This window comes from Harpia harpyja, chromosome Z (assembly GCF_026419915.1).
Source record: "Harpia harpyja isolate bHarHar1 chromosome Z, bHarHar1 primary haplotype, whole genome shotgun sequence".
Taxonomy (NCBI): domain Eukaryota; kingdom Metazoa; phylum Chordata; class Aves; order Accipitriformes; family Accipitridae; genus Harpia; species Harpia harpyja.
Window position 1 is genome coordinate 16,971,920 of NC_068969.1, and position 23,537 is coordinate 16,995,456.

The following is a 23,537-nucleotide window of genomic DNA, read 5'->3' on the forward strand; positions in this document are numbered from 1 at the left end:
TTGCAGCCTGGCTGTCCCACTGGCTGAAGCTGGATGGAGCTCCAATGTCCCCGAGACAGCCTGGCACTGCACACAAATGACAGGAGATGTTTGCTATTCTTCCCTTTGTTTTAATTAGTAATAACAATTTGTTATCGTGGCTTGACATTTGTTCATACTTAGGAATAAATTGCTTCCTTGAATGATATGCTGAGATTACAATGGGCTTTCTGTGTTTGTGTTGGTTTTAGTAGCTCATAACAAACCATGAAATTCATTACTCTTGCCACAAGCGCCCATGAGATGTGCCAACCAGGGTGTGATTTATACACAGCTCAACTCATGGAAATTAAAAGGTTTTAATGTTGCCTGCAAGAAGTCAAGGGTTTGAAATTTTATACAGCTGAATTACAAAAAAAAAACCATCCCGGACGCCAGCTACTGCATTGTTTTATCTGCCTAAGGAGGCTGAACATTAAAGTCAGGGTAAAAATAATTCACTAAATATTAATTAATTTAAGTGTATAATTTGCACAGCCTTTTTAGCGATAAGCCTTCTGGCCTGCAAGTTACTTCATTCTCATCTTTAACTGCTTAGAAGCTACATAAAGGAAGATATTTAACAGCAAAACTTCTCTGCTACAATGTAATTCAGCAAAACAGTCCCACTGAAAGAAATCACTGGAAATCAGCCTGTGCCTCACCATCCTTAATGGGAAAGGGCTGTCAGTCATACCCCAGTCCCATTTCTCCATGCCGCGTCAAGCCTCGTCCATCAAACCCAATATACAAATCGCCAGCCCCATCAAGATCATTAGAGCCGCTCAGCCCGTCAGGGAAAGGTCAGCGCGTCGCCGGCTGACGGCTGCCTGCTCCAAACGCAGCATCAATCACAGCCCTCATCAAAGGCGGCCGCGGTGGTGAGAGCGTGCAGCTGGAAGCCCGCATCCCTTCCTTGTATAACCTGTCATCCTCTAAACCCGCTTCCCTTATTGTAAAACATGGCCACGCTTTTATCCTACCGTGATCTATAGGGAAATGCAACTAAATCGTCTGCCGGAGGAACAGGGGGGATCGGGACCCGCGGAGAGGGATTAAGACCGTTTCAGAAGAGGGTCTCGCAGAAGCGTGGGCTCCCTCCTCCGCGGGGTCCCAGCCTGCCCCCGCTCTCCTGGATGGGTCCTGTGCAGGCGGCATCACGGGAGCATCCCTCCTTGCTGCACAAGCGCCAGCCCCCCCAACCTGGGAACAGCCTCTAGCAAAGGGCCAAAGCCACCCTACGATGAGACGCTGGTTGGTGCCATCACAGCCACACCGAGGCACGGCTCGCAGATGTCCCCAGCTGGGGGACTTCGGGGGTGCCCCGCACTGGCGGAGACACCAGCATCGCCGTGCCGGGCTGCTGCTGCCCTCCGCCAGCCTCAGCCTCAGGCGCGGTGCTCCCAGCTCGTACGAGCCCACGAGGGCACCCTGCCCACAGCTCGAGGACCAGGAGGGGTGGAGAAACCCAAACGCTCGCGATTAACCGGGGAGACACCAGCATTATTGAATGCTATTGCTCCCGTCAGCCATTGCTTGTTAAACATGCCGAAAACCACAGGCCATTTCTTCCTCTTTCTTCCCTACCATGCTGTGCTGCACGCAGCATTATCTTCAAAGGGCGAAGCAAACATGTTTGCTAAACATGAGCAGGCTAAATACATCAGCCTTTTAGAAGCAGTTATTGCTGCTAGAGATTTAGTGAGTCCCATTGTTTCATGGTTCAGAAAGCATTTTGCTGGCTGCTTTGGAGCGGGCTGTTCTTCAAAGCGAGCGCCCTATGACAACGAGTAACTCCTCCCCAGCGAAATAAAAACCAGGTGGGCATCCAAAGGAGCGGTGCTTTCTTTTTACTGGGCGTTTAACTTACGGTGTCTCCTTGCAACAAAAGCACAGCAATTTGGGGGTCAGCTCAGCCGCTGCCAGCGGCGGTACCGAAGGCAGGGTTGGCCAGGCTCCCCTGGCAGAGGGGTGAGGACATTTCTGGAAAACAGTGGATGTTCTTTGGGTTAGAGCTGGGAACCTTCCTGCAGCGTGCCCAGACTGGAGGGGATTGCTCTGACCACTATTTAGACTGGTTGTACTGCTACAGGGCAAAAACCCAAATATAGAGGAAAAAGGCAATGAAGCAAGCACCGGACATCGTCCTCTTCCCTCCATCCCAAACAGGTTGGGATGCTCCAGACCAGGGTGGCTCACCTGGCTGCGATCCTTGGAAATGTGGAGTTGCAGAGCCAGGGCAACACCTCACCTTGCCGTGGCCTTGTTTCAGGGCAAAGAGCTCAATCCTAAAAATTCCTTCTCTGTGCAAACCGCAATCATTCCCTCGTACCAGCACGGGGAAGCGCAGTCACGCTCCCTGCGGTACTATGCACTTCAAACATGTATCTCAAAAAGATGAGCAACCATGGATGGCCTAACAGACAGATGGGGGAAGGAGAATAGAAGCTCACGATACCAGTGAGACTGTTATAATTAGTGTAATAAGCAGTAATCACAGCTCAACAGCTGCTTTCCCCTCCCTGAGCGTCTGCTACACACACCGGCACAAACCCATGGCCAAGAAGGATTTTGACACTTGCTGTACTCTGAGCAGCGCTGCTTTGAAAAAAGTTTTGACTTTGGCAAAGTTTTTAGTCCACGTAAGATGCAGAGGAGAGCCCTTTCCTGCTTTCCCAGCCTCTCCACCTTCACCTGAGCAAGCAGTACCCTGTGCTTACAGAAGGGTCACGAAACTGGGTTTAGTTTTGATATCAACTATGATTTTGCACATGGCTTTGAACAAAACCCCGTCACCTGTAAGTTGAGACAAACCTGCCATACTCAACTTTCTAAAGCTGCTGGAGCCTCAGAGATGAACCATTCTACAGAAAATGACAAAACATAGACAAAGATCATTTACGGTAGGCATATATCCATCCTCCTCTGATGGGCACATGTCCAACGTCCTTCTCTGAAGCATCTCTAAGATAAATTCCTTTGAAACACACTTGTCCCCATCCACGCCAGGTTTGCAGAAAGTTGGCAGCGCGCATATAGCACGGAAAAATTGCTCTACAGCTCAGCAAAATCCAAAGCAGCCCTGGTTTACAAGAGAGGACTTCCTGATAGGAGAATATTTCAAAGGATTGGAAAGCCAATACAGTGACCTATCTGGAGTGCAGTGATTTTTTTTACACCAACAGTTAATCGGTTTGGAAACATATTTAAAATGGTGGAGAAATTGCAGGGTAGATGCTCATTTGAAATCAGTTGGGGATTTAGGTGAAAACACCGCTTGCCGGTGGCTCACCAGCAGGACCAGTGCCACCTGCACGGGAGCCGGGCACCAGGCACGTCGCCGTGCCGCGGTGCCGCCCCGCGCTGCTCCTGGCTGTGGCCACAGCTCGGAATAGCCGACGTCAGATGCACTTGCTGCTCCCCTTCGGATTTGTGCTACGAAATTCAAGTAGGCCTGCCCTAAGTTTTGGGGAGCTGAGGACTAAGCTCTTCAAACACACCCTCTGGTACCTCAAACAACCGCTTGCTGCTGCTTTTCTCGTTTTGGGGAGCCCACTGCAAGGGAAAAGAGTGACCTGCTTTACCCATGTTGCTCTACCACTCCCACCCCTAACCACCGGTTTTAGGGGTTGGATCATCATCCGCAGCCAGCGCAGCAGTTGCAAAGTCGCTTACGTGACAGGCTCTGGGTCCCAAATTGCAAACTACACTGTGGCTTAGACCCAGATTAATTCTGAATCATTCCTGGTGCTCACGCTCCAGGAGGGATTGCTCCTCTCCCTTCCTTTCTGCCAGCCCTTACTCTAACAGAGGTGATCAAGGGAAGCAGTCAGATGCTCAGGATATCTGGATATTTGGCAGCAGTTAAGGATTCAGCTCTCGCTGATTTTTGTGGGCGTTAGACACTGAAAAAGCGTCTAATGTGAAGATGTTCGGAGGTGTGAGCTCTAAGCTCTTCATGCAAAAGGCAGTTTCCTACAGTGCTTAAGAAAATGAGAGCATGGAGATAGCAAATAAGGACAAGCTTGGAAAGCAGAAAATGCTTACATCAAGGAAATTTAACCCCTCCGTGAAAGAAGCCCCAGCCAGGCTGGGCAGGAGATCTCAGGAGTAACTGCAAACACGCGGCGAGCTGCTGGAACCAGCATGTCAACAAACACTGCACCAAAGGGTGAAAAACCGTGACGTGTGATGCCAGAACAAAGATTTCTTTAATTTCCCAGTGCGAAGAAACACATTTGTCCTTCCCTGACAAGCGTCACGTCAAAGCAACAAGAGGAACAAGAGCCGTTTGCTGCGACTCTGCTCCTCCCCGGCTCCCCGGCCGGGACCCAGTTCTCCCGTGCAGTCCCCTTCCCAGTCAGCACACCTTAACCACCAGTTACGCAGCCAAAAAGATAAGCGGCAAGTTAATCAAAGCTGTCTATGCGGGGTGCTACAAGGCATCGCTTTATGTGAAGCGACAAAACATGACACACCAGAGGCTGAGGCGCAGCGAGAAGTGCTGCGTGCCGCATGCCTGGCACGAGCCACGCGACTCTCGTGACTGTCATCGGGAGCAGCAGGGCTCCTTTCTCAGGCACGGTGGGGGAAAAAAGGTATCGGAAAGCAAAGAGCATGAGCACGGTCGAGCCTTTCACTTGCCGCTCTGCTATAAGGCACCAGTGGAAATTAATGGGACTTTCAAGTACATAAATGGATTGCAGAGACATCCGCAGTGAGTCTATTAGCTAATTAGTCAAGATTAGCATTTATTTTATCCAACAGGCATTCAGGTAAAGGAGGTAGCTCTCCTATCTGCATATGTCCCTTTTACACTTGTTAAAAGGCAGGACAAAGCTGTCTCCCAGCGACAGTAATACCAAGATGAACCTTCTCTCCCCCGAGGGAGGTGGCCATGGGCGCAGCCTGAGCTGGGCACATCACTTCTTGTGGCGAATGGCATGGGACGGGGCCAGCATCGCGGACACAAACCCTTGGCTCCAAAGCCCGAATCTGGCAGACCTGTGCAACCGGTACAGCCTTTGGCACAAGCCTGGGGCCATTCTCGGGCTCACCCTACTGATGTAGAGCAAGGTATCCTAAAATCTGACACAAGACCCTGTCTCATCCCAAAGGAGTATTTAATCTACCAGGCTGCTACTGCTTCAGACCTTCTACTTATGCTGTGGGAAGTCTAACGTCCTTTGCTGTGATTCTGTATCTGAGGATGCAACAGTCGGCAAAGAAACATATTTCAACCATTAAAGTAGTTTCACTTAACAAACGTAAGAAACGCTTTAGATTTATAGCACCAAAGTAATTTGATACCTTCTATGCCGTTAATGAATCAAGCATTAATACCATTTTATCATCAGTTCTAATCTTTCTGGCATCATTTCACGCCCATGGCTACCTCACTCCATAATTCGGTACCTACAGCTGCTGTTGGACACAGGCCCCCAGCCGCAGCCGACTTCAGCGCCCTGAGAACTCAATCTCTGCTAATCCCAGCCCTTCACAGCAACTCAGACTTGAGCAATCTAAAAAGAAGACACATGAAGTCACTTAGGCTTATCTCTCTAATTGCCTGCCTGCCAATCAGGGGTTCGGTGTCAGCCACTTGCGCTCACATAAGACACGGCAGTCAGAAAAATCAGACCTAAAATATTTACCGTGAGCATTTTCAGAACTGTAAGTGAAACTATTGAAATCCTGATTACTACTGCAACTCCAAATGCAATGCTAGCTACGAGGAATACATCGGGGTAACAAAGCAAGCGTTCATGCCTTTCCTCTGCTGCGGCTCTTTCCAGGTCTATGGCTGGGTAACACCGACTCCGATTCTCTTGACAGCTTTCCGGCACTGCCCAGTGCCAACACAGTGAAAATGTTAATGAATACCGTCCCATAAATATTTAATGTACATTTTCCTGTGAGTCCTGCTGTGATTAAATAGCCACCTCATTACCCAGGCCCATCTATCTTTCACTTTTATCTTTGCACGGAATACCAAGAGTTGGAACTATACCCATGCGATCGAACTGCGGGAAACATCACTGCATAAACCAACACCAACAGGGCAAAATCCAAACACAAACTTCCAAGGAATATAAAGAGAAATCTAACCCTGTCAGAGCAAATATTTCATCTCAGCTACCTCCTCCCAGGATTTGCAGAGAAAGAAAAGCCGAGGGGACAAGCCAGCAATATACTTTCTGTTTGAGTGCAGTTATTTGTCTGGTTTTATTGTCTTTTTCCATTGCATTTGGAGGTCCTGGCCACAACGGGGGTCCACTGCACATGCCATCCAGCTACAGGCGTCCCTGGGTACCCCCCCGGGGCTGGCTCTGCTCCGACACCAACCCCGGCACAGCTGCAACAGGAGCTCCGCTGCTCTCCCCCATCTGAAACTCGGAGGTTGTCCACGATTTGTCCGAGGTTACGCAAGCAATCCAGGACAGACGTGGAAGGAAACATGGATCGCCCAGAGGTGTCACCATCGCTGCTCTGGCACTGCAACATCTGTGACGCTCGCCTGTGGTTCCAAAGCACAGCTGACCACAAGATCCACCGCGTTTGCTTTCGTAACGTCATGACAACCATTTAAGAATCAGGATATAAAAATACTAGGATATTGTTTTCTGGGCCATTAGAATTGATAGACTCGAGTCCTTCCCACCAACCCTCAGCTCAGAAACTATTTTGCAAACCAAACCAAAAGCTGCAATTCTCCTGGGATCACCCGAAACCACAAGAGCAACGCCGAGTGCCCAGAGTCAGCCAACGCAGGCAGCAGGGCTGGCAGCACCGGGTACGGGGTCTGTGCGCGCTGCCAAACACGACACGTGGGATTTCGAGCGCTGCCATCCAAGCACGTCCCGGCCGGAGCGAGTGCCGGCACTGGAGCCATGTTCGTGCCGCTCCCCGCGGCTCTGCATCGCGGGGCAATGCTCTGGCTTTCACGTGGGCCATGGGAAAGGTTTCTTCTGAGAGAGGAAAGTTGCACAGTCCAAATTCACACCAAATTGCTAAAAATATAAAAGGCTCAAAGGAATAAAGCTTGTGTATGTCAGAACTCTTAGTAATTCCTCCCAAATCCATAATTTTTTGGCACAGATGCTAAAATGTAACTGGAGGGCAAGCATTTAGTTCTGTTTTAGCTGGGAGAGTCCCAACTTCTGTCTCTCCAATTTATATATGGAAGCAGGCTCATTTCGCAATACGTGTTTCAGCGAGTTCTGCATCAGGGAGGGTGTGAAGCTAAGGCTAACGAGGGGAATATCATTAAGAGTAACAAACAGTACAAAAGCATGAACAAATAGACTTGTCTGAAGCACAGGCTGCTGCTGCCATGTATCACAAGGAGTCTCCAAAGCGAAAAATTTGAGTCTCTCTCTATTCTGAGGTCTGGGAGAGTAGGCAACAAACGGTGGTGCATGGGCAATACTGGTGAAGAACTGGTGCCAACTGGTGAGGCTGCTTTTGTAGTGCTGTGCAGGGACACTGGGTGGTCAATGCAGTGCCCTATGCTAATGCAGGGGAAATTTAAAGGCCACTGGAGATTAAAAGATGCGTTTTCTCCTCCAGAACTGGCCCTGAGACACCACCCCATCCCCAGCCCTGTTAATACACACAAGCAGAGCGTTCAGAAGACCACTTCAACATGTTTTGTTCGTCTGCGTAACACTGATGCCAGGAATAAATGTACACCTATACTGTCTCGTTTAAAATTCGCTGCCGCCAGGAGAGGCAGCCCCTGGGAAGCACCAATGCCCGTCTCTCGGCGTCACATCTGCAAACGCCAGCACATTTCCACGGCCAGCCTAAAACGGCTGGTTGGATTTATAGGTCAGCACCTTCACGAATAAAGCGACGGTGCTGTTTTGCTCAGCCTCTGGAGAGCAGCTCACTTCCAGCCCCCCCCAGGGCATCTCTGCTGGGGAAGGACCCGGCGGTGGCAGGCAGGATGCTCCAGCACCGCCGGTGTGGTCCCCTCGTCACCACGCTGACACCACGACCGTCCCATAGACCCCTGATGTGGCAGCACTGGGGAAGCCAGCTCACCGAAGCTCCCTTATTGACCTAAGATGACAGCTGCCTTTTGGAAAAGAAAAAACCTTTTAAAAGCAAAAAAACAGCAGCTTTTTTTTTTTCCCCTCCTCTGGGTGAACAAATAGACTCATTTAAGGTGTAAGTAGATCAAGTAGCTAATTAAGGAAATAACCGATAACTTAATCAAGACCATTAGAGGAATCAGCATGTTGCTGCCATTATTTAAATGGTAGCAGAGCAAAAATATGCTCGTGCAACTGGAGCCTTCTAAACCTCCAGGTGGGCTGATCTACACGCAGGGAGGCTCCCATGTCACCCCATGGCTGGTGCCACCAGCCACTGAGGAAAATACTCAAATCTCCTGGTAATTTCCCACAGATGGAATATTTAATCATCCCCCAGCCGCCACTGCAAAAATCCCAAGTGAACGATTCACACATTGAGAGAAATTCGCCGTAAGAAGCAGCGCAGTCTTCCGCCCCAGGACGCAGTCCCTGCCTGTTTTCGGCAGCGGGGAGGGGGAACAACCCCTTTGCAGAAATAAAGTCAAATACATTGGGCCATAAGCGTTTTGCTTTTGGCGTCTTGTGCTGACTTTGCTCCTCAGCCAGCTGCTCCTGGGACAGACTCTGTGATTTCTCTCCCCAACCCCCCAAGGGGGTGTTTGCACAGCAGCACCGCATCTCTTTCTCTCTAATTACTCCACCAGTTGCACAGATAAAAGATCTGCTGGAAGACCGAAGGAATCCTAAAGCACACAAATAATTTGCGCTGCCTAAACAAAGGCAAACAGAGGGTGCTGTTAAACACCCCCACCCAGCAAACAGCTCCAGGACCTCTGCCCAGAGCAGGCGTCCGGCAGGCTGCGTGCTCCTCTGCCTTCTCCGGCAGGAATGAACACCCTTTTTCCAACCAAACATATTGTTTGTCACTAACACAGCCTCCTATCTGCTTAAGTCCTAAAGTATCCAAAAGCAATTGAATTCGGCAAGTTTGATTAAGTACTTAGAAGCCTTTGTTTTGCCTCAAAGGAACTGGACATTTTCTCCTGAATTCATGTGAACAAAGACAGAAAAAATCCAACATCCCAAAGTTAAAAATAACCCTTTATCCTGTACTAAACACAGCTGCCAAAGGTTCAAAATTCGCATTTTGTCATTCCACACAAATCCTTGCAACAGCTGAGAAGACACACAGCAAGTTTGGAAACCCAGAGCCGAAGATAAGCTCCAGCCTCCCGCAGGGTTTTACTCTTCGGGGGTTTTTTCAACAGTGTAAAAAAAAAAGCAGGAGCAGCTCAGGGGCTGGCGAGAGAAGTCACGTTTGCATCAAGGAAAAGTTTTACCATGTCCTCTGCGTCAAATATTAGCTAGGGATACGGCACATCCCTGCTCCGGAGGGGGGGCGGCGGGGCCATGCCTGGCCCCCGGCAGCGCCTGCCTGCAGCGAGAACCAGCGCTTACAAAGGCAGGCAGGAATCAGAGCTGAAAAAAGAAAATCATTCCCCAACGCAAACATTTGTACAGCATTAAAGCGGCTTATACTTTCATAGGCTATAAATCGGGTGCGACTACTTACCCGGGCTAAACAGGCATTCACTTCACACGCTGGCAAACCCCCGCGTAACGGGTAAGGGCAGAGGGAGGGATGGGAAGGAAGGATGGGAAGGATGGGCAGTGGCGAGGCGAGCGTCTTCGGTGCCGTGGACCACGGTGCATCCTCCGGCGGCGGTGCCCGGGCTGGGAGGCTGCCTGCGAGCCGGAGAACGGCTGCGGTCATTTGGGGAGGGAAGGCTCCCCGGCTGCTGCCCCAGCTGGCGGCGTGACGCCCGCCGCAGTTTTAGCTTATTGGTGAAAAATCGTAAGCCCTAATCCAATCCTGTCTCTTTACCCAAATTTAGCTCTCCACGGAGCCAACATCCCTTCCAGTTTTGACTAGCGGTATAAAAGCAAAGCTACCTTGCCAATATGTAAATCACGTGAAGAGAAGCAATAAAAAAGCCCCACGCTCAATTTGCTTCACCTCTTTCTCCCAAAAGAGTTTCTTATCTGCCTGCTTCGAGGGGACCACAGCCCTGGGAGTGCACTGACGAAAGCCAGCAACTCCCGGCGTGTATCACCGGATCAAAAGTCAATAAGGTAAATATCAGGATACCAATAAACCCAGTATTTATCAGAATGCCCAACCGTACCGCTGACACATCTGGGTCAGGACTGTATCACATAAGGAGGAGGTTTATAGAAACGGTTAGCACGTGGTTCCTGGAGTTATACCGAGTTTCACAAAGGTAACTACTGAATCATAAAGTGCTGCTGGCAAACAGCCTGGCTGGCTGACACATATGTTTTTCCTTTTTTTTGCAGCCTGGCGCAGACGTTAGCTGTAGAGACACGTTTTTCTCCACTGCACACAAATCTAGATGCTTGACCACGGCATTCGCTGCTGACGCTCGGGCTAAGGTGGGGGCTATTTGCAGCAGCTTGGAAACCACAGAGCTACACCGCGGGCAGCTTCCCACTGCAGGCAGCAACCTAGAAACCCTGCCTTCATTTGCGAACAACGGATGGCTGGGGATAAGAGCCTCTCGTGCAACTGCACATTTCTGCACTCCGTTACAGATGTGCAACCCTGGAGCAGCTCCAGAACGTGGGCCGGTGTTTGGGTGAGCTTTGAATGCGCACATACAGCTACCTCCGAGCGAGGGGGCTGGAGCGAGCGGTACGCGCTCCAGGTGTCCCGGCGGACAGGCAGCAGGATCCAGATGCAGGCAAGCTGCTCTGGCCTTCACAGAGGCTAACGATTCAATGAGGTCTATTCATGGAGGAGCGAGCAGGGCTTCCAGAAACGCAGAGGAAGCGTTTCCGAAGGGTATTCCCATTGTAAGTCCAGTAAGACCCCTTGCATTTTACCCCCCGCCCCCCCCCCACCCCGCTGTAGCAAGCTTTAAATAAGGAAATAATCGAAACATACATTCAAAGAAGAATTTATTTTGAACTTGGCAGTGTTGATCCAAGAACCATCCCACTCGGGAGCGGGGCTTGAAGAGCGCAGGCAGCCTCAGGGAGGGCTGAGCCTGGCTCTCCAGGAACAGAAGCAGCTTACAACCCAGGTTCACCATGTGAGAGCCTAATTAGAGACCGAAGCCCACACAGCAAACAGACAGACTACAGAGGAAATTGGAGTCTAATTTACATGGAGAACGATTACTTACTGCAACCAATTAGTGTCAAGCTGACTGACAGACTACCCAAAATATGTTCTCCTTGTCCTCCCCCTGCAAGTCTGGGCTTTCCTTGCTGCTTTATTCTTCCCGGGTTGTTCGGGAGGTGAGCAGCAGCACCTCACCACTAGACATCGGATGGCAAACGGAGACCTTTTGAGCTTCCCCATAACAAACGCAGAGTTAGAGCCACCCACGTGCCACCCAGTGTGAGCCTCAGCTGAGCCAGAGATAGCGACAACGGAGAGCAGCGCAGTGTACTTTCTTTCCTGGTCTTAAGTCCTTAAATGACATCCTGAGGGTCCCAACGAGAAATTATTCATTTACAAGAGGTGCTCCCCCTTTCCTGGACATGTATTCTGCGTGGGGGCTTTCACCCCCTGGTTTGCCATCCCACAGCAGACCGGTGGGTAAGGGCTCTGTCCACGTAGCCACAGCCGTTGCAACGTGCTCAGGCTGCAGGTTTCGGGTCCCGACCCACGTTGCTGGCCTCTGGCATGGAAGGAAAGCACCGTCCCAGAGCATCGCTGCGGCCGCAGGGCAGCGCTGCCAGCCGGGATGCCCAGCTCCAGGTACCTGCTCAGCTGCTCCCAAAACAGCCCTTTCTCTGCAGACAGGTCCTCCTCCTCTGGCCACGCTGCTCCCCGTGCGCTTGCGGGACCATCGCTGCTCAGCGGCGAAACGGGGAATCCCACCGCTGCCAGAGGGAGCCGACGTGGACAGAAAAACTGCCACGGTCCCACCAGCGCCTGCGCTGGGGAAGGACGTTGCGTTCGCCCAGGGCTTTCCAGCTGCCCTGGAAGAGGATGACTTCATCACATTTCCCAAAGTACAAACCGGTTGTGAATTCTGCAGAAAACCTGCCCCTCCTCCATATCGGATTAGTCCCAAAACTGGTAAACAGACTTTAAAAACTCCTGAAGTGCACACATGGAACTGACCAAATGCCATTTATCTTCCTTTTATCGTTAAAGAATAAATGACTCGTTTTATCATCGTTGTCCCCTTCCCAGCAACATACTCCTTATTAACAGCGCTGACTAATTGCTGTTGTTTCCTCCAAACCCCAGACTGCACGTGCATTTTAAATGCACAAATGACAACAGCATTTCAATGCAACTTGCTGTGTTATTCTTCATAAACTTCTAAGGACAGTCTCTCTGAGCAGCCTCTCTGACTGCTCTTCAGAGAGCTCTTGTGTATGCGTTTTCAGGCACACAGGGACCACATTTGGGATATTTAAGACCAGGCAATCAACTCTTCCTTTGAGAAGCACCAATATAAAGCATATTTAAGGACTTTATGGGTCTTCTGTACAGAAGACATAAGCTATTCTTTTAATCTTTGCAGACTACATGAATATATGGCATTTTAAAAGGAAACTTACCCTAAAAAGAAAACTTGAAGGAAACACTTTGTGAAGTATCTAGTAGCTGTTTGGTAATATCTGGAGACACCCAGGACCTCAGGTGGTGTAAAGCATCAGCAGGGATCCTTTGATTTCAGTTCACTTCAAGTCAATGGTGCTAAACCAGTTTACACCACAGCAGCACCATCAAGAGGGGTAACAATAGGACCATCTCATCTGGGTCTCCTTTGGATACAGCCACCACAAAGGCTGCAAATCCTGGTGGCCCTGATCTCCCTCTGCTCCCTCCTGGTTAAATTAAAAGTCTCCATTAATTACCAAGTGGATGCAATGAAAATGCACATGTGCTCATGCTCCTCAGAATTAGGCTGTTAATTTGGTGTTTATACTCCTGGAGTTTATCTCCTCCCTTCTTCCCTGGGAACCAACTTGCTGACACTTTATCTGCAGCTCTAAGGTACGACACACACTGCTTTGTTTTTAAAATCCCCCTTGGGTGCTACACCCTGAACCAGCTCTTCAGAGCGGGGCCTCCGCCAGCTGTAATTCCCATTAATTTCTCTTACGATTAACAGGTCAGCTCACACCACCCTGGTGACAGTGGGCTTCGGAAGTGCAACTCTATCAAAATTATCTATGCATAAAAGACAGTCATTATAGGAGCAAATGCCTTGCTGAGACTTTTATCAGCTGCGCGCTTGCTGCTCGTTTTTGTGCCGCTAACGACTTTATAGAGAGTGGGGAAGGCTTCAGCCTCATTGCTCCGCGCTGCGGCGTCTCCAGGCAGAGGAACCTCTCCTCTGCGGTGGGCGAGCCGTTGATTATAAACCCGTGAAGGCAATCACTCCTGGAGGGGGGTAGGGGCAGACAGGAGCACGGGGAAATTAGAGAAACCTTCTTCTGAGTGCATCCCATTAGGGCTGGTGGCAATTATGTGTGCTCATCAAGTATGTGGGCTTCCTGGAGCCCCCTCTGAAATTGCTGGACAGGGAGGGAAGGTGAGAAAAGTGAGGAAAAAGGAGAAAAACAGAGAAAAAGCAAAATAACCCTCAACAACGGCAGCAGACATCGCCCCAGCTGCCTGGGAGCAGGGCACAGAAGAGCAGCCTTCTCCCCACGGGCATCCCAGTGCTGGTGGTCACTCAGGGGAGACCCACAGAGATAAAAGGCAGTAAGATCAATTGTAAAATACTTGTAAAAATGCTAATGGTCTCAGGTCCTTTTAAGCTATCTTGAGCACTGCTAAATCACTTCTTTTATCTGCTTTCTCGTGGGATTTGCTTAGGTTTGAGCTCACCGTGTTTACGCTGATAGGCTGCGCATCCTGGTGCGCAGGTCAAAGCTGGCGTGGACCTGTGAGCCGACCCACGCCACAGCCGTCGCTGCCAAGCTCTGCAGACCATCCTTCCCCTCGTCTTTCCAGTTTCTTCACTAGTTCCATGGGAAGAAAGAAGAAACCAACTTAACGACATCTTCCTTTCCATATGCACTAACGGGAGCTATTGTAATAATAAAAACCAGAAGGAAAGGCAAGAACTTTAGTTGCTAGCACCGTGCAGCCTTGCAGTCCTGACCCTGAAACTCCTGACAAGGTGACACATTATTAAGAAATATCCATATTAATCCCAACTGTAAAGCGCTATGTTCAGCCAATTAAACTGCCTGAGTGGCTAAGTGCTCCCGGAGACCTTTGTACTCTCCTTTTTTTTTTTTTTTTGAAAATGCCCTCTTAGGGAAAGGAATAGCTTCTGCAGAGATGAACCGCCCAGCTCCTTCCAGCCTTGCCGTGTGTGTGTATAAAACGTTCTTGGCTGCTTTCAAACACTGCACATTAATCTGCGCAATGGAGCCTGTCTCCTTTAGCGTTCGGATGATTTCTCTTCAAGGCGGGTAAGACAGAGCTGTTCCACTTGGCATCACATCCCCTCCCTGCCCCCTCCCAAGCCTTTTATTTCTTTTTTTTTTTTTTTTTTGGTATTGCCAGAATAGCATGTGTGAACCTGGAGAAGAATATATTGCTGTAGGAGCCCACAGATATATGAGACAGCCAGGATGCTCAGAAACAGAACTGGAAGATTACAGTTTTAATGCATCAAATTATGAAAAATACCACCGCTTCCTTCCCACAGCTTAGGACATACCACTTATTTCTCCCTCATCCATTTCTTTGCCTGTGGCTGAACCCAGAGTGACAGAACCTGTTTCTTGAATTAAGGGCTGCTGGAAATGAAACCCCAGAGAGGTCTATGGGTAGTGATTACCGGAATTTGTTCCTGAGCAATGCGAGCCCCACCGTCCCACCTCGACAAGCCCCATGCGCCAATAAATCAGAGCATCCCCACCACGCAAAGGGCTGTCCGGTACAAAGCCAGGCATTTTTATGAACACCACGCTCGGGGCTTGGATTTTCCTGTCGGTCTGCCCAAAATTTACAGAAGCGAGGAGCCCTGTTGCTCAGGCTGCTGCCAGCCAGGCACCGCACCGGCTGCTTTGCACATGCGATCGCTGCAGCGGCTGAAGCACGCTCCAAACTACCCGTGCGCCACTGAAGCCCAGATGGGTGAATCACGACGTTTCTTCAAGTCTTCATTAAATATTAAAACGTTCTGTAGTTGCAGTCAACAGGCTTCCCCACAGCGGAAACTTCAGCTGCAGCTTTGTCCGCTGGGAAGCGTAACCTCGGCTATGCCCCGCGCAGACGAGAGATGCTCGTCGCTGGACCGAGTGGTCCCTTGCCACGAGTCATGGTGGACATTTCCCTTCTTCACCCCGCTCTCATCACCTCGGGCATTGAGCTCCACAGAAACACCCAGAGCCTGAGGAACGGAGCAGGAGCAGAGCGGAGAGGGACCGCAGACCTCCTCCACGCCTGGTACCAGCAACTGCTTCATCACACCTGGGTTCACCAGGAAAGGGATGAGCACCTCTCGCCTCCACCACGGATGGAGCTTCTCAGGAGGATGGATGGATAGGAAGGATAAAGGCTGTCTAAGGATGTATGAGCACCCTAAACCCTGCCAGTCGCTGGAAACCCAGCGGTCTCAGGCTTCTGCAGCACATCTCGTGTTTTGGAAGCTGCAACGGGAATGCCGTGCACTTTCCCTTATTTCCAAGCATCCCCAAATCCCTGGCTCCTGGCATTTCTACAATGATTAAACACACAGTTCTCAATGCTGAAACCCCATGAAACAAAAATCCGTATGGGGACTGCTCCCACAAACCAGCCGATACCTGCCAGCATCCATAATCTTGGTGCCATCAGATCCGCACAATAAATGCGTCCATTTTACCAGGGCAGGGTTCTTCTACAACTAAAATGGAAACAAAAATTGGCTTGCGAAGATGAACGATGCCTGTGATAGTTTTTTGCTGCACTTGATTAAATACAGCACACAACAAAACCATTTTTTCCTCCTTGAACGATAAACTCGATAGTCTAAAATTAAGCCCAGCAGGGTAAGTAAGATCCTGTATAGATGTCAAAAGATACCGCGATTTTTTTGGAAAGCCTGACTGCAATGTATACACACTTTGCAAAATCGCTCAAGTACCTCTGGCACCAAATATAAACACAGGGAAGGCTAAAAATCATGTAGTGTTTTTATCTCGATATAGCCTATACCACAGAGTGCAGCCATGGTTTGCCATTTCACGATAAACCAACTCTTTGCTTTTGATCATTTTAGTGTGTAACTGTGGATGTGAATGTACGATAGTATCACAAAAAGAAAACGGGAAGAAAAAGCCCAAACAAAGAACCAACCTGAACCACATGCTTTCCAACCAAAGGGTATTTGTAGATACCAGAATTACCATTTCTCTTCAAGACAACTGATCCTTTTCATGAAAATATAAGAAGCCCTAGAGAAATTCTGGTTGATCGTTATTAAATGAACAGGCCTCATGCATTTTTTTTTTCCAGGAAAATGACTGAAGCTTGGCTTTAGCATAATCCTGAAGATTATTTACATCTTCTGCAGTTTTTTCCACTGCTGCTGAATAATCAGGGCTCCTTAGAAAACCACTGCCAGAGAAACATAAGTCCTTTTTTTTTTTTTTTTTTTCTCCTTTCCTCTCTCTTTTACCTGTTTTTATGCATTCTTCCTTGCACAGGAGCGGTAAGGAGGCTAAAAATACTCAAGGCAAGCAGGCACAAGAGAAGACCCCGGGGAGTGGCTGGGAAGGGTCAGCGTTCCGACGCCGCAGAACTGCCCGCTTGGCAGCAAGGCTGATGGGGCAGTTCTCTTACCTCTCCTTCATCCCCAGCTCCCAGCACCATCTGATGAAATGGGAGCTTGGGTTGCCTTTCAAACACTTCCCCCCCCACCAGGAGAGAGCCTAAAAGAGGAAAAAATTGTGGCTCCTCAGAAGGCAATGGGAGAAGAAGCCGCCTCTCCTCTGTGGAGGAAAGGGCTCCAAAACACTGCGGGTTCCTTGGGTACCTTGAGTATTGGGATGCTTTGGGGAAGGAATCTTACAGGGATGCTTCAAGACAAGCACTTTGCTTTCTGCTTCAGCATCCTTATTGTTTCCAGTCACACAAACTCCCTTCCTCTCCTGCTTTTGCCCTATCCACCAAAAGGGCTGTGCACAGGGAGTGAAAACAATTAAATACTCTTAAACAGGCAGGGCTGCAATTGGCATGGTAATGAGGTCGTTATGCTCCTTAACATGCTTTCTAAAAATAAAATTACATCCAGGTATACAGATCTCCTGGCTGCACTGTGCCCAGGGAATCATCTTAATGCAAATTCTCTAACAGCCTGGTTCGGTGTTGTTATTTCAAAGCGAACCTGGCCCCATCAGGACAACAACAAGGGCTTGGCGGACGTGCAAGGTCCCAAATTTCAGCTCCTCTCAGGTCAAGGGGAGGCCAAGAGACCCGCTGCTCTGCACGGCCGGACCCTGTGTTAGAGCCAAGGCTCACCTCCCAAAGGCACCACGGCACGGCCGGGCTAAGGCCCCTCTGCTCCACAACCAGGTGCCGTCAGAGGTCAGGACCAACGTCTCGTCCCGCTCGTGTGACGTGCTCCCTGTCACCGTCGTGGGGACGGACATGGCCGAGGTCTAGCCTGGGAGGGATCCCATCTGGCGAGCAGCGTTGGTTTGAACTACACAGCAGCCTGTGCTGCAGAAGGCTCATTTGCAGTAATTAGAAGCGTCACGTGGGCACACGGGAGGACTTCAAAGGACGCCGGTAGCCTCGGCGGCACAAGTCTCCTTTTAGTGGTCAAGAGGCAAAAACTCCCCTGTGCCCGTGAGCATCTCTTAATAAACCAAAATTATACAGAATTCTTTTTTGGGGGGGGACACCAGACGGGTCACTGCAAAGCCCACTCCAGGGAAAGTTAAAGGTCATATTTTTTACATGTCTTTTAACACGTGCAGTTCACATATGTGCACACATCCCCCGCCCAGACGCACAGCCATACGCGCCGCTTTGCTTCCGCCTGTCTCCCAAACCGAATACAAACAAGGGTTCGTGTATATTGAAATCTGTAGGAAGCTTAACATTTACTTGGCTTTTGTGTAAACACTTACGTGAATTACACAAGTTTCAGCCAAGAGGCTCGGCACCCCGCCGTGCTGAGCCATATAATTCATTACAATTAAAAGCAGAGAGCAAGGCAATCGGGCTCGCCAGACACTGTGCTCGTATGGATCTGCTCTTCCAAATGGTTTCCAAGTTGTCTTTGCAGCAGCTCAGCCTCTCCGGGAGAAAGCCCACCGGCATTTGCCCCGCGCTGCACGGGGATGCTGCTCCCGCACCCCCAGGGCAGCCCGTGCCTGCAGGCTTTGCCGGCTAACTTGCACCCACACCGCTGAGAAACCCACGGCAAGAAATCGGCTTTGCCGAACCCACGGCACGGCGGTGGCACCCAACCGCAGCCAAGCTGCGGGCAGCACGGACCCAGGACGCGCAGGTACATTTTGGGCCGCGCATTTGCTTGTACCATCAAGGTGAGGGCAGTGCTCGCTGCAACTCACCTTGCAGGCAGGTGACCGCTGCCCTAGGTGCAAGTTTTATACATACAGAGCATCACAACCTGCCAAAGTACTATGATAATAATAATAATCATCATCATCATCATCATCATCAACAAAAGAACCCCCATCATCATCATCAACAAAAGAACCCCCCACATAAGCACGTGCATCACCCCAAACTGCAAGGCAGCATCTATTCCCCAAGTCTCTGCTTTTCTACTCAGTATTCATAATATGCTAAGCTATTAAACTATCCTACGGAAAGTGCTGCGGCTTACAGTGCTGCAGACAAGTGGTGTTATCATTTGGTATTTCTTCTTTTGTTATTACAGTGAATCTTCCTACATCTCTGAAAATAATCCAATTATTGCTTACCACTGGTAAGGTCACTGTTGCTTTGAACAGAGATTTCAGTAATACTCTGATTACTCTTAAGCAAATATTGCTGAGACTTGGGCTGAAATTTCAGAGAGACTGAAAATCCATTTTACTGGAGACCACGGATGGAAAAATATTCACACTCTAGAGGATATAAGTAACAAAAAAAGGTATCATTTCTCCGCCTTATTAGAAAAATATTGGTTTATCTGAAATCAACAGCATAGATATATTCAGCTAGTAAAACAATATATAATTTCTCATACCATATAACCTTCAAAATATGGCAATCATCGCGTCTTTATTAAATGTTCCCATACAGGCTCCAAAAGGTATTGAACTACTTAAGTGCAATATATGGAAAACAGCAGAAGGTTTCTATCACTTGTGGGAATAAAAGACCTCCCAGAGAAAAGCAGATATCAAAGATCAATCTGTAATATAAGGAAAAGGAAGTTAACATCCCTTACAGCGGCCTCAGAGATAATTTTTCTGCACTGAGCCAACGAGATAATAGCAAAATCACACAAAATACAGATGATGCCAAGAAAAGGTGTCTATTATATTTCTTTCGGTGCAATTAATCACTGGTTCTTTACTGTCAGGCCATCTTTAGGCAACGGCAAAAAAAGGGAAAAAAATACCCAATCCTTTGTTTTTTTCCTTTCCTTAAGAATGAATTAATCACATTGTCACTGAAAGATGGTTTTTTCTGACATCACTTTTCTTGTACTGGCCAACTGATGTTAAAAACAAAACACTGCTAGGGCTTGCTGTCCTTCTACTGAAAGAGTGGAAGGATGCTCAGAATTAACCCCTGAGTGTCCTGCCAGCTGGGAATGGCCCATCTCAGCGATACCACCAGAAAACCCAAACTGGTGTCTCTGGACTGGGGGAAGGATGACAAACGCCAACAGCTCTGGGGGTGGCCAGGGCTGCCCGACCCACGGATGGCTTCTTCTCCTTCTCTCTTCCCTGCAACGGCATCGCTTGCTGGAGAGTTTCCTCCCAACGCGTCTTTATTCCGCGGCTGGGACGTGTACCAGGGTCCCGGCTGAACCCCCGCTCAGCCTCGGTGGGTTTGGCACGACGACACCCCCATGCCCTTTTCACAGCGGCATCTTTTTTCCCCCCCCAACTCTTTCAGGCTCACAAGGTTTCCAGCGCTGCGGGCGGATAACGCCAGGGCGGGATGTCACGGTGCTGCGATAGCCGCTGACGTGCCACCGGGGATGGGGACGGGCGAGCGGGCGCAGCGCTGCACCGTCTCTCTCCTAGGAAACCTGCTCTGCCTGCCTCAGACATGCTGAAATCCCGAGGGGATGGGGAAGAGTGGAAATCGCATCAAGAAACCCTGTTTAAAGCGACACCCCACTATCACGCAGCAAAGGCAAAACGTGAGCGTGCCTCAGCCCTCCCGATGACTCTATTCACTCCAGCCAGCCTCCAGGGCAGCCTCTGCCTAGAAAGGATGCCCAGGGGATGAGGATGCCCAGGGGACGAAGATGCCCAGCGGACAAGCGAGACCCCAGATGAGGCTCATTCCCCGCCGACAGCTAACGAGCCCCGTGGGGTACCCACACACCTCCCACCGCTGGCCTCGCAGCTCTCTCCCCCCGGCCAGGAGGCAGCGAGCGGCCGCACGGGGCTTCAGGCACGTTTGGCAGCGGGAGGCGATGCTCTCATCCGTACGCTTCAGATGTTTTCCATTTTAAACCTCAGTCCTGGTGCCTTTCTCCCGTTTGCTTTATAATGCTTTAGGCATTAATGCCCGCAACCCACTGTGCGGCACGGACACCTGAACGCTTTTAATTGCTCCTGGATTGCCTTGACTAGATGGCTTTCAGGGACCTTTGACTTTTCTCTCAAGAGGTATCCAAGAGACAGGCCGTAAGCTAACAGTGCCAATCCAGACTGCTGGGATTTACTTCTTCTTGCATATATACACGACAGCCAGGGCTCGGGCTCTGCTTAGACCTTCCCTGGGCATCTACAGTGCTATGAAATCAGAGTGCAAAGGCTACAAAGTACTGCGTAACAGCAACTGCACTTCCACTGGGCTAAAGACTCGTGCCCTGTGTACTTATTCCTACAAAAACATACGTAAGTTGCCAACTAACCCTCTCTTTCCTAAGTAATGACTACATTTGCATTTTTTTTTGCAGCACGAGACCTGTTTTTTAGAGAAAAAGCAGCAGCCTGAAAAACTAAAAACTGAATGTTTAACAAATAAATTGTATTTGTGCCTTAGGAAGAGCATTGGCTATTTTAAGCACATTAGATTGTTAGGTTAAATATCAGGAAACACAGAAAGAAAAATACACACAGTTTTGTGCTCCCCGCTAATGGTACTAAAAAACCCAGCACACAGGGAAAGCCTGTAGGACAGGATTTTTAAAACCATTCTGCAAGCTGCAGAATAACCTCCAGGTTTAAAGTGCATTAAGATAATTATAATCAAAACATCCCTCTCACCTGGTAGTGTCTTGTAGAGCAAGCTAACTCCTGAAGCCGTGCTGGCACGAGAGGCATCTGCCTTCCCAAATCCACGTCCAGGGATGGGTTTAGCTTCCCAGCAAGTGAACAAAATCAAGCCACGCCATCGTTTTGCTGCCAGCTGCAGGAACAAGTTATCCCAGCCACCTCGCTGGGGCCAGCACCAGCACTGGGACCCAGGACCCGCTGCTGCGGGATGCGGGATGCAGGGGAGCCCGGCACGCTGGAATGCCCGAGTGGCTCCTCGCAGCATCCCCCTTCCAAAAAACTAGCCTGGGTGAGACAGGCTGAGACCTAAGAAGGGATGGGCGGGTGTGAGATAACTGAGCAGATGCACCATCCGAGGAGAGGCAGGGCAAAATGCAGAGCCGGGTAGCAAGCAGCGCCTATGATGATGCTGGCACAGCGTGGCCTTGATGCTGGCAGGGTTTTCAAGGTAAAAAATAAAAAGTAATAATAATAAAAAAACCCAAACTCAGCTGGAAGCCCCCTTTCTAAAGAGGTCTGCACAGATTCCAGAGGAATATCAAAAGTATAGTTGTGTTTAACATTTTCAGTTTACAAACTGATAGTGCTGACTGGGTACACCACCTCCCAAATAAACTTTAGCATCAGGAGGACCAGGAGAAGATCATTACGCTCTCATCTGCACTGCTGCTTTTAAACAGGGCTACTTAAATGAGAGGAGCCTGGGGAGGCTGGTAGCACGAAGAGAAAACAGTACGGGTGGATTGAATGCAGAAACCCAAGACAGCTCATTAGTGCGGAAGCGAGCGTTGTCAAAGAGCTCACGTCTGCACCAAAGCACCAACCTGGCGTAATTGAGCCCAGCTATTTAACCGAGAGTGAATGGGACTTTACCACACGGCGGTGAGACGAGAGCCTGATGCAAACCCCGTTCTGCAGGTAGCGCAGGCAGGGGACGGTGGTCCCAGCCCCACCTGCAGCCCGGGGTGGTACCGTGCCACCGTGCAGACCTTGCACACCCTGAAATAGTCAGAAAACACCACGTACGGTGGTTTTTCATAAATCTAGTCAAACCACCAGCTGCATAGAGCAAACGCACGTTGCAGTAACGCCACTCGCACTATCGAGGTTCTCATCAGACGTACTCATCGAGAGTATGTCATGAATCACTGCTGAAGCCAACATTAAAATGATATTGATGTTAAGAATCCCAGGCGTCCCATTTGGTGCTCATACAACATATGGCACATGTGAATTTTATAGCTTTTGTATTAATCTGCCCAGAATGCCATTGCTTTGCAAGATTTCATGAAATATTAAAATTACTGAGGGTAATTTATTTTACAACTCCAGGCAAAGGCCCTGGGAATGATGAGAACCTCCCCATTAAATTCACACAGGTCTGCGACTCGCAGCCCTAATATCTCGCATTTGTATGCCGAGTGAAAGACACGATGTCTTTCAACTCGGTTATTTGATGGATCGGCCTGAATTTGCTTATTAAGGTTTCTACAATCCATTATCACTGCAGGAAACAGAGAGGGAGGGATGATAGACTAAGCATGTTTATCAAACCATGTGAAATCCAGAGAGACACTCAAAACAAATCTCTACAGCCACTGCAGGAAAGTGCCGGGCATCTTTATTGACAGCCCAACTGTGAATTGCACAGTTGGCTTTTAAAAACCCAACAGAAGGCTATGACATATAAGGACAGTATAGGAAAAGACTGAATTTTCATGTCTTATGATTAATATAGTACTGCTAGAAGCATTTCCAAAGGACTCTGCTCAACTGTGTGCAAAAACAGTATTTCAGATATCAGCAGGTGGCTGAAACGCTCGTGCACCAACGCACAAACCCAAGCAGTAACGGATGGCCTTAGAAAGCAGCTGGGGCCAAGATACTCCCTGCTATAATGATTACTGTAGAAAAGAGTGATTTCTACAATATGTATCAGGAAGATTCAAAGCCAACAGCTGCTGGGAACTTTGAACAACCACAGAATTCAATAGTAAATCTCTGATGAATGGTTAACACCTTGCAAATCTCTTTTCAAGAGCAGGG

The 23,537-nt window shown here is 49.3% G+C and overlaps 1 protein-coding gene across 2 annotated transcripts in view; it reads right to left on the reverse strand.

Annotated features, from left to right (window-relative positions):
- Window positions 1-23,537, reverse strand: part of PRICKLE2 (prickle planar cell polarity protein 2) — a 108,019-nt gene that overhangs the window by 48,950 nt on the left and 35,532 nt on the right. The window contains exon 1 of one of the 2 annotated variants that reach the window (XM_052777756.1): window positions 9,631-9,838. The exons of the other annotated variant lie outside the window; for it this stretch is intronic. The gene's annotated coding sequence lies outside the window, so the exon portion shown is untranslated. Of the gene's footprint in view, window positions 1-9,630; window positions 9,839-23,537 lie in introns of those variants that run through there. 2 annotated transcript variants of the gene reach the window in all.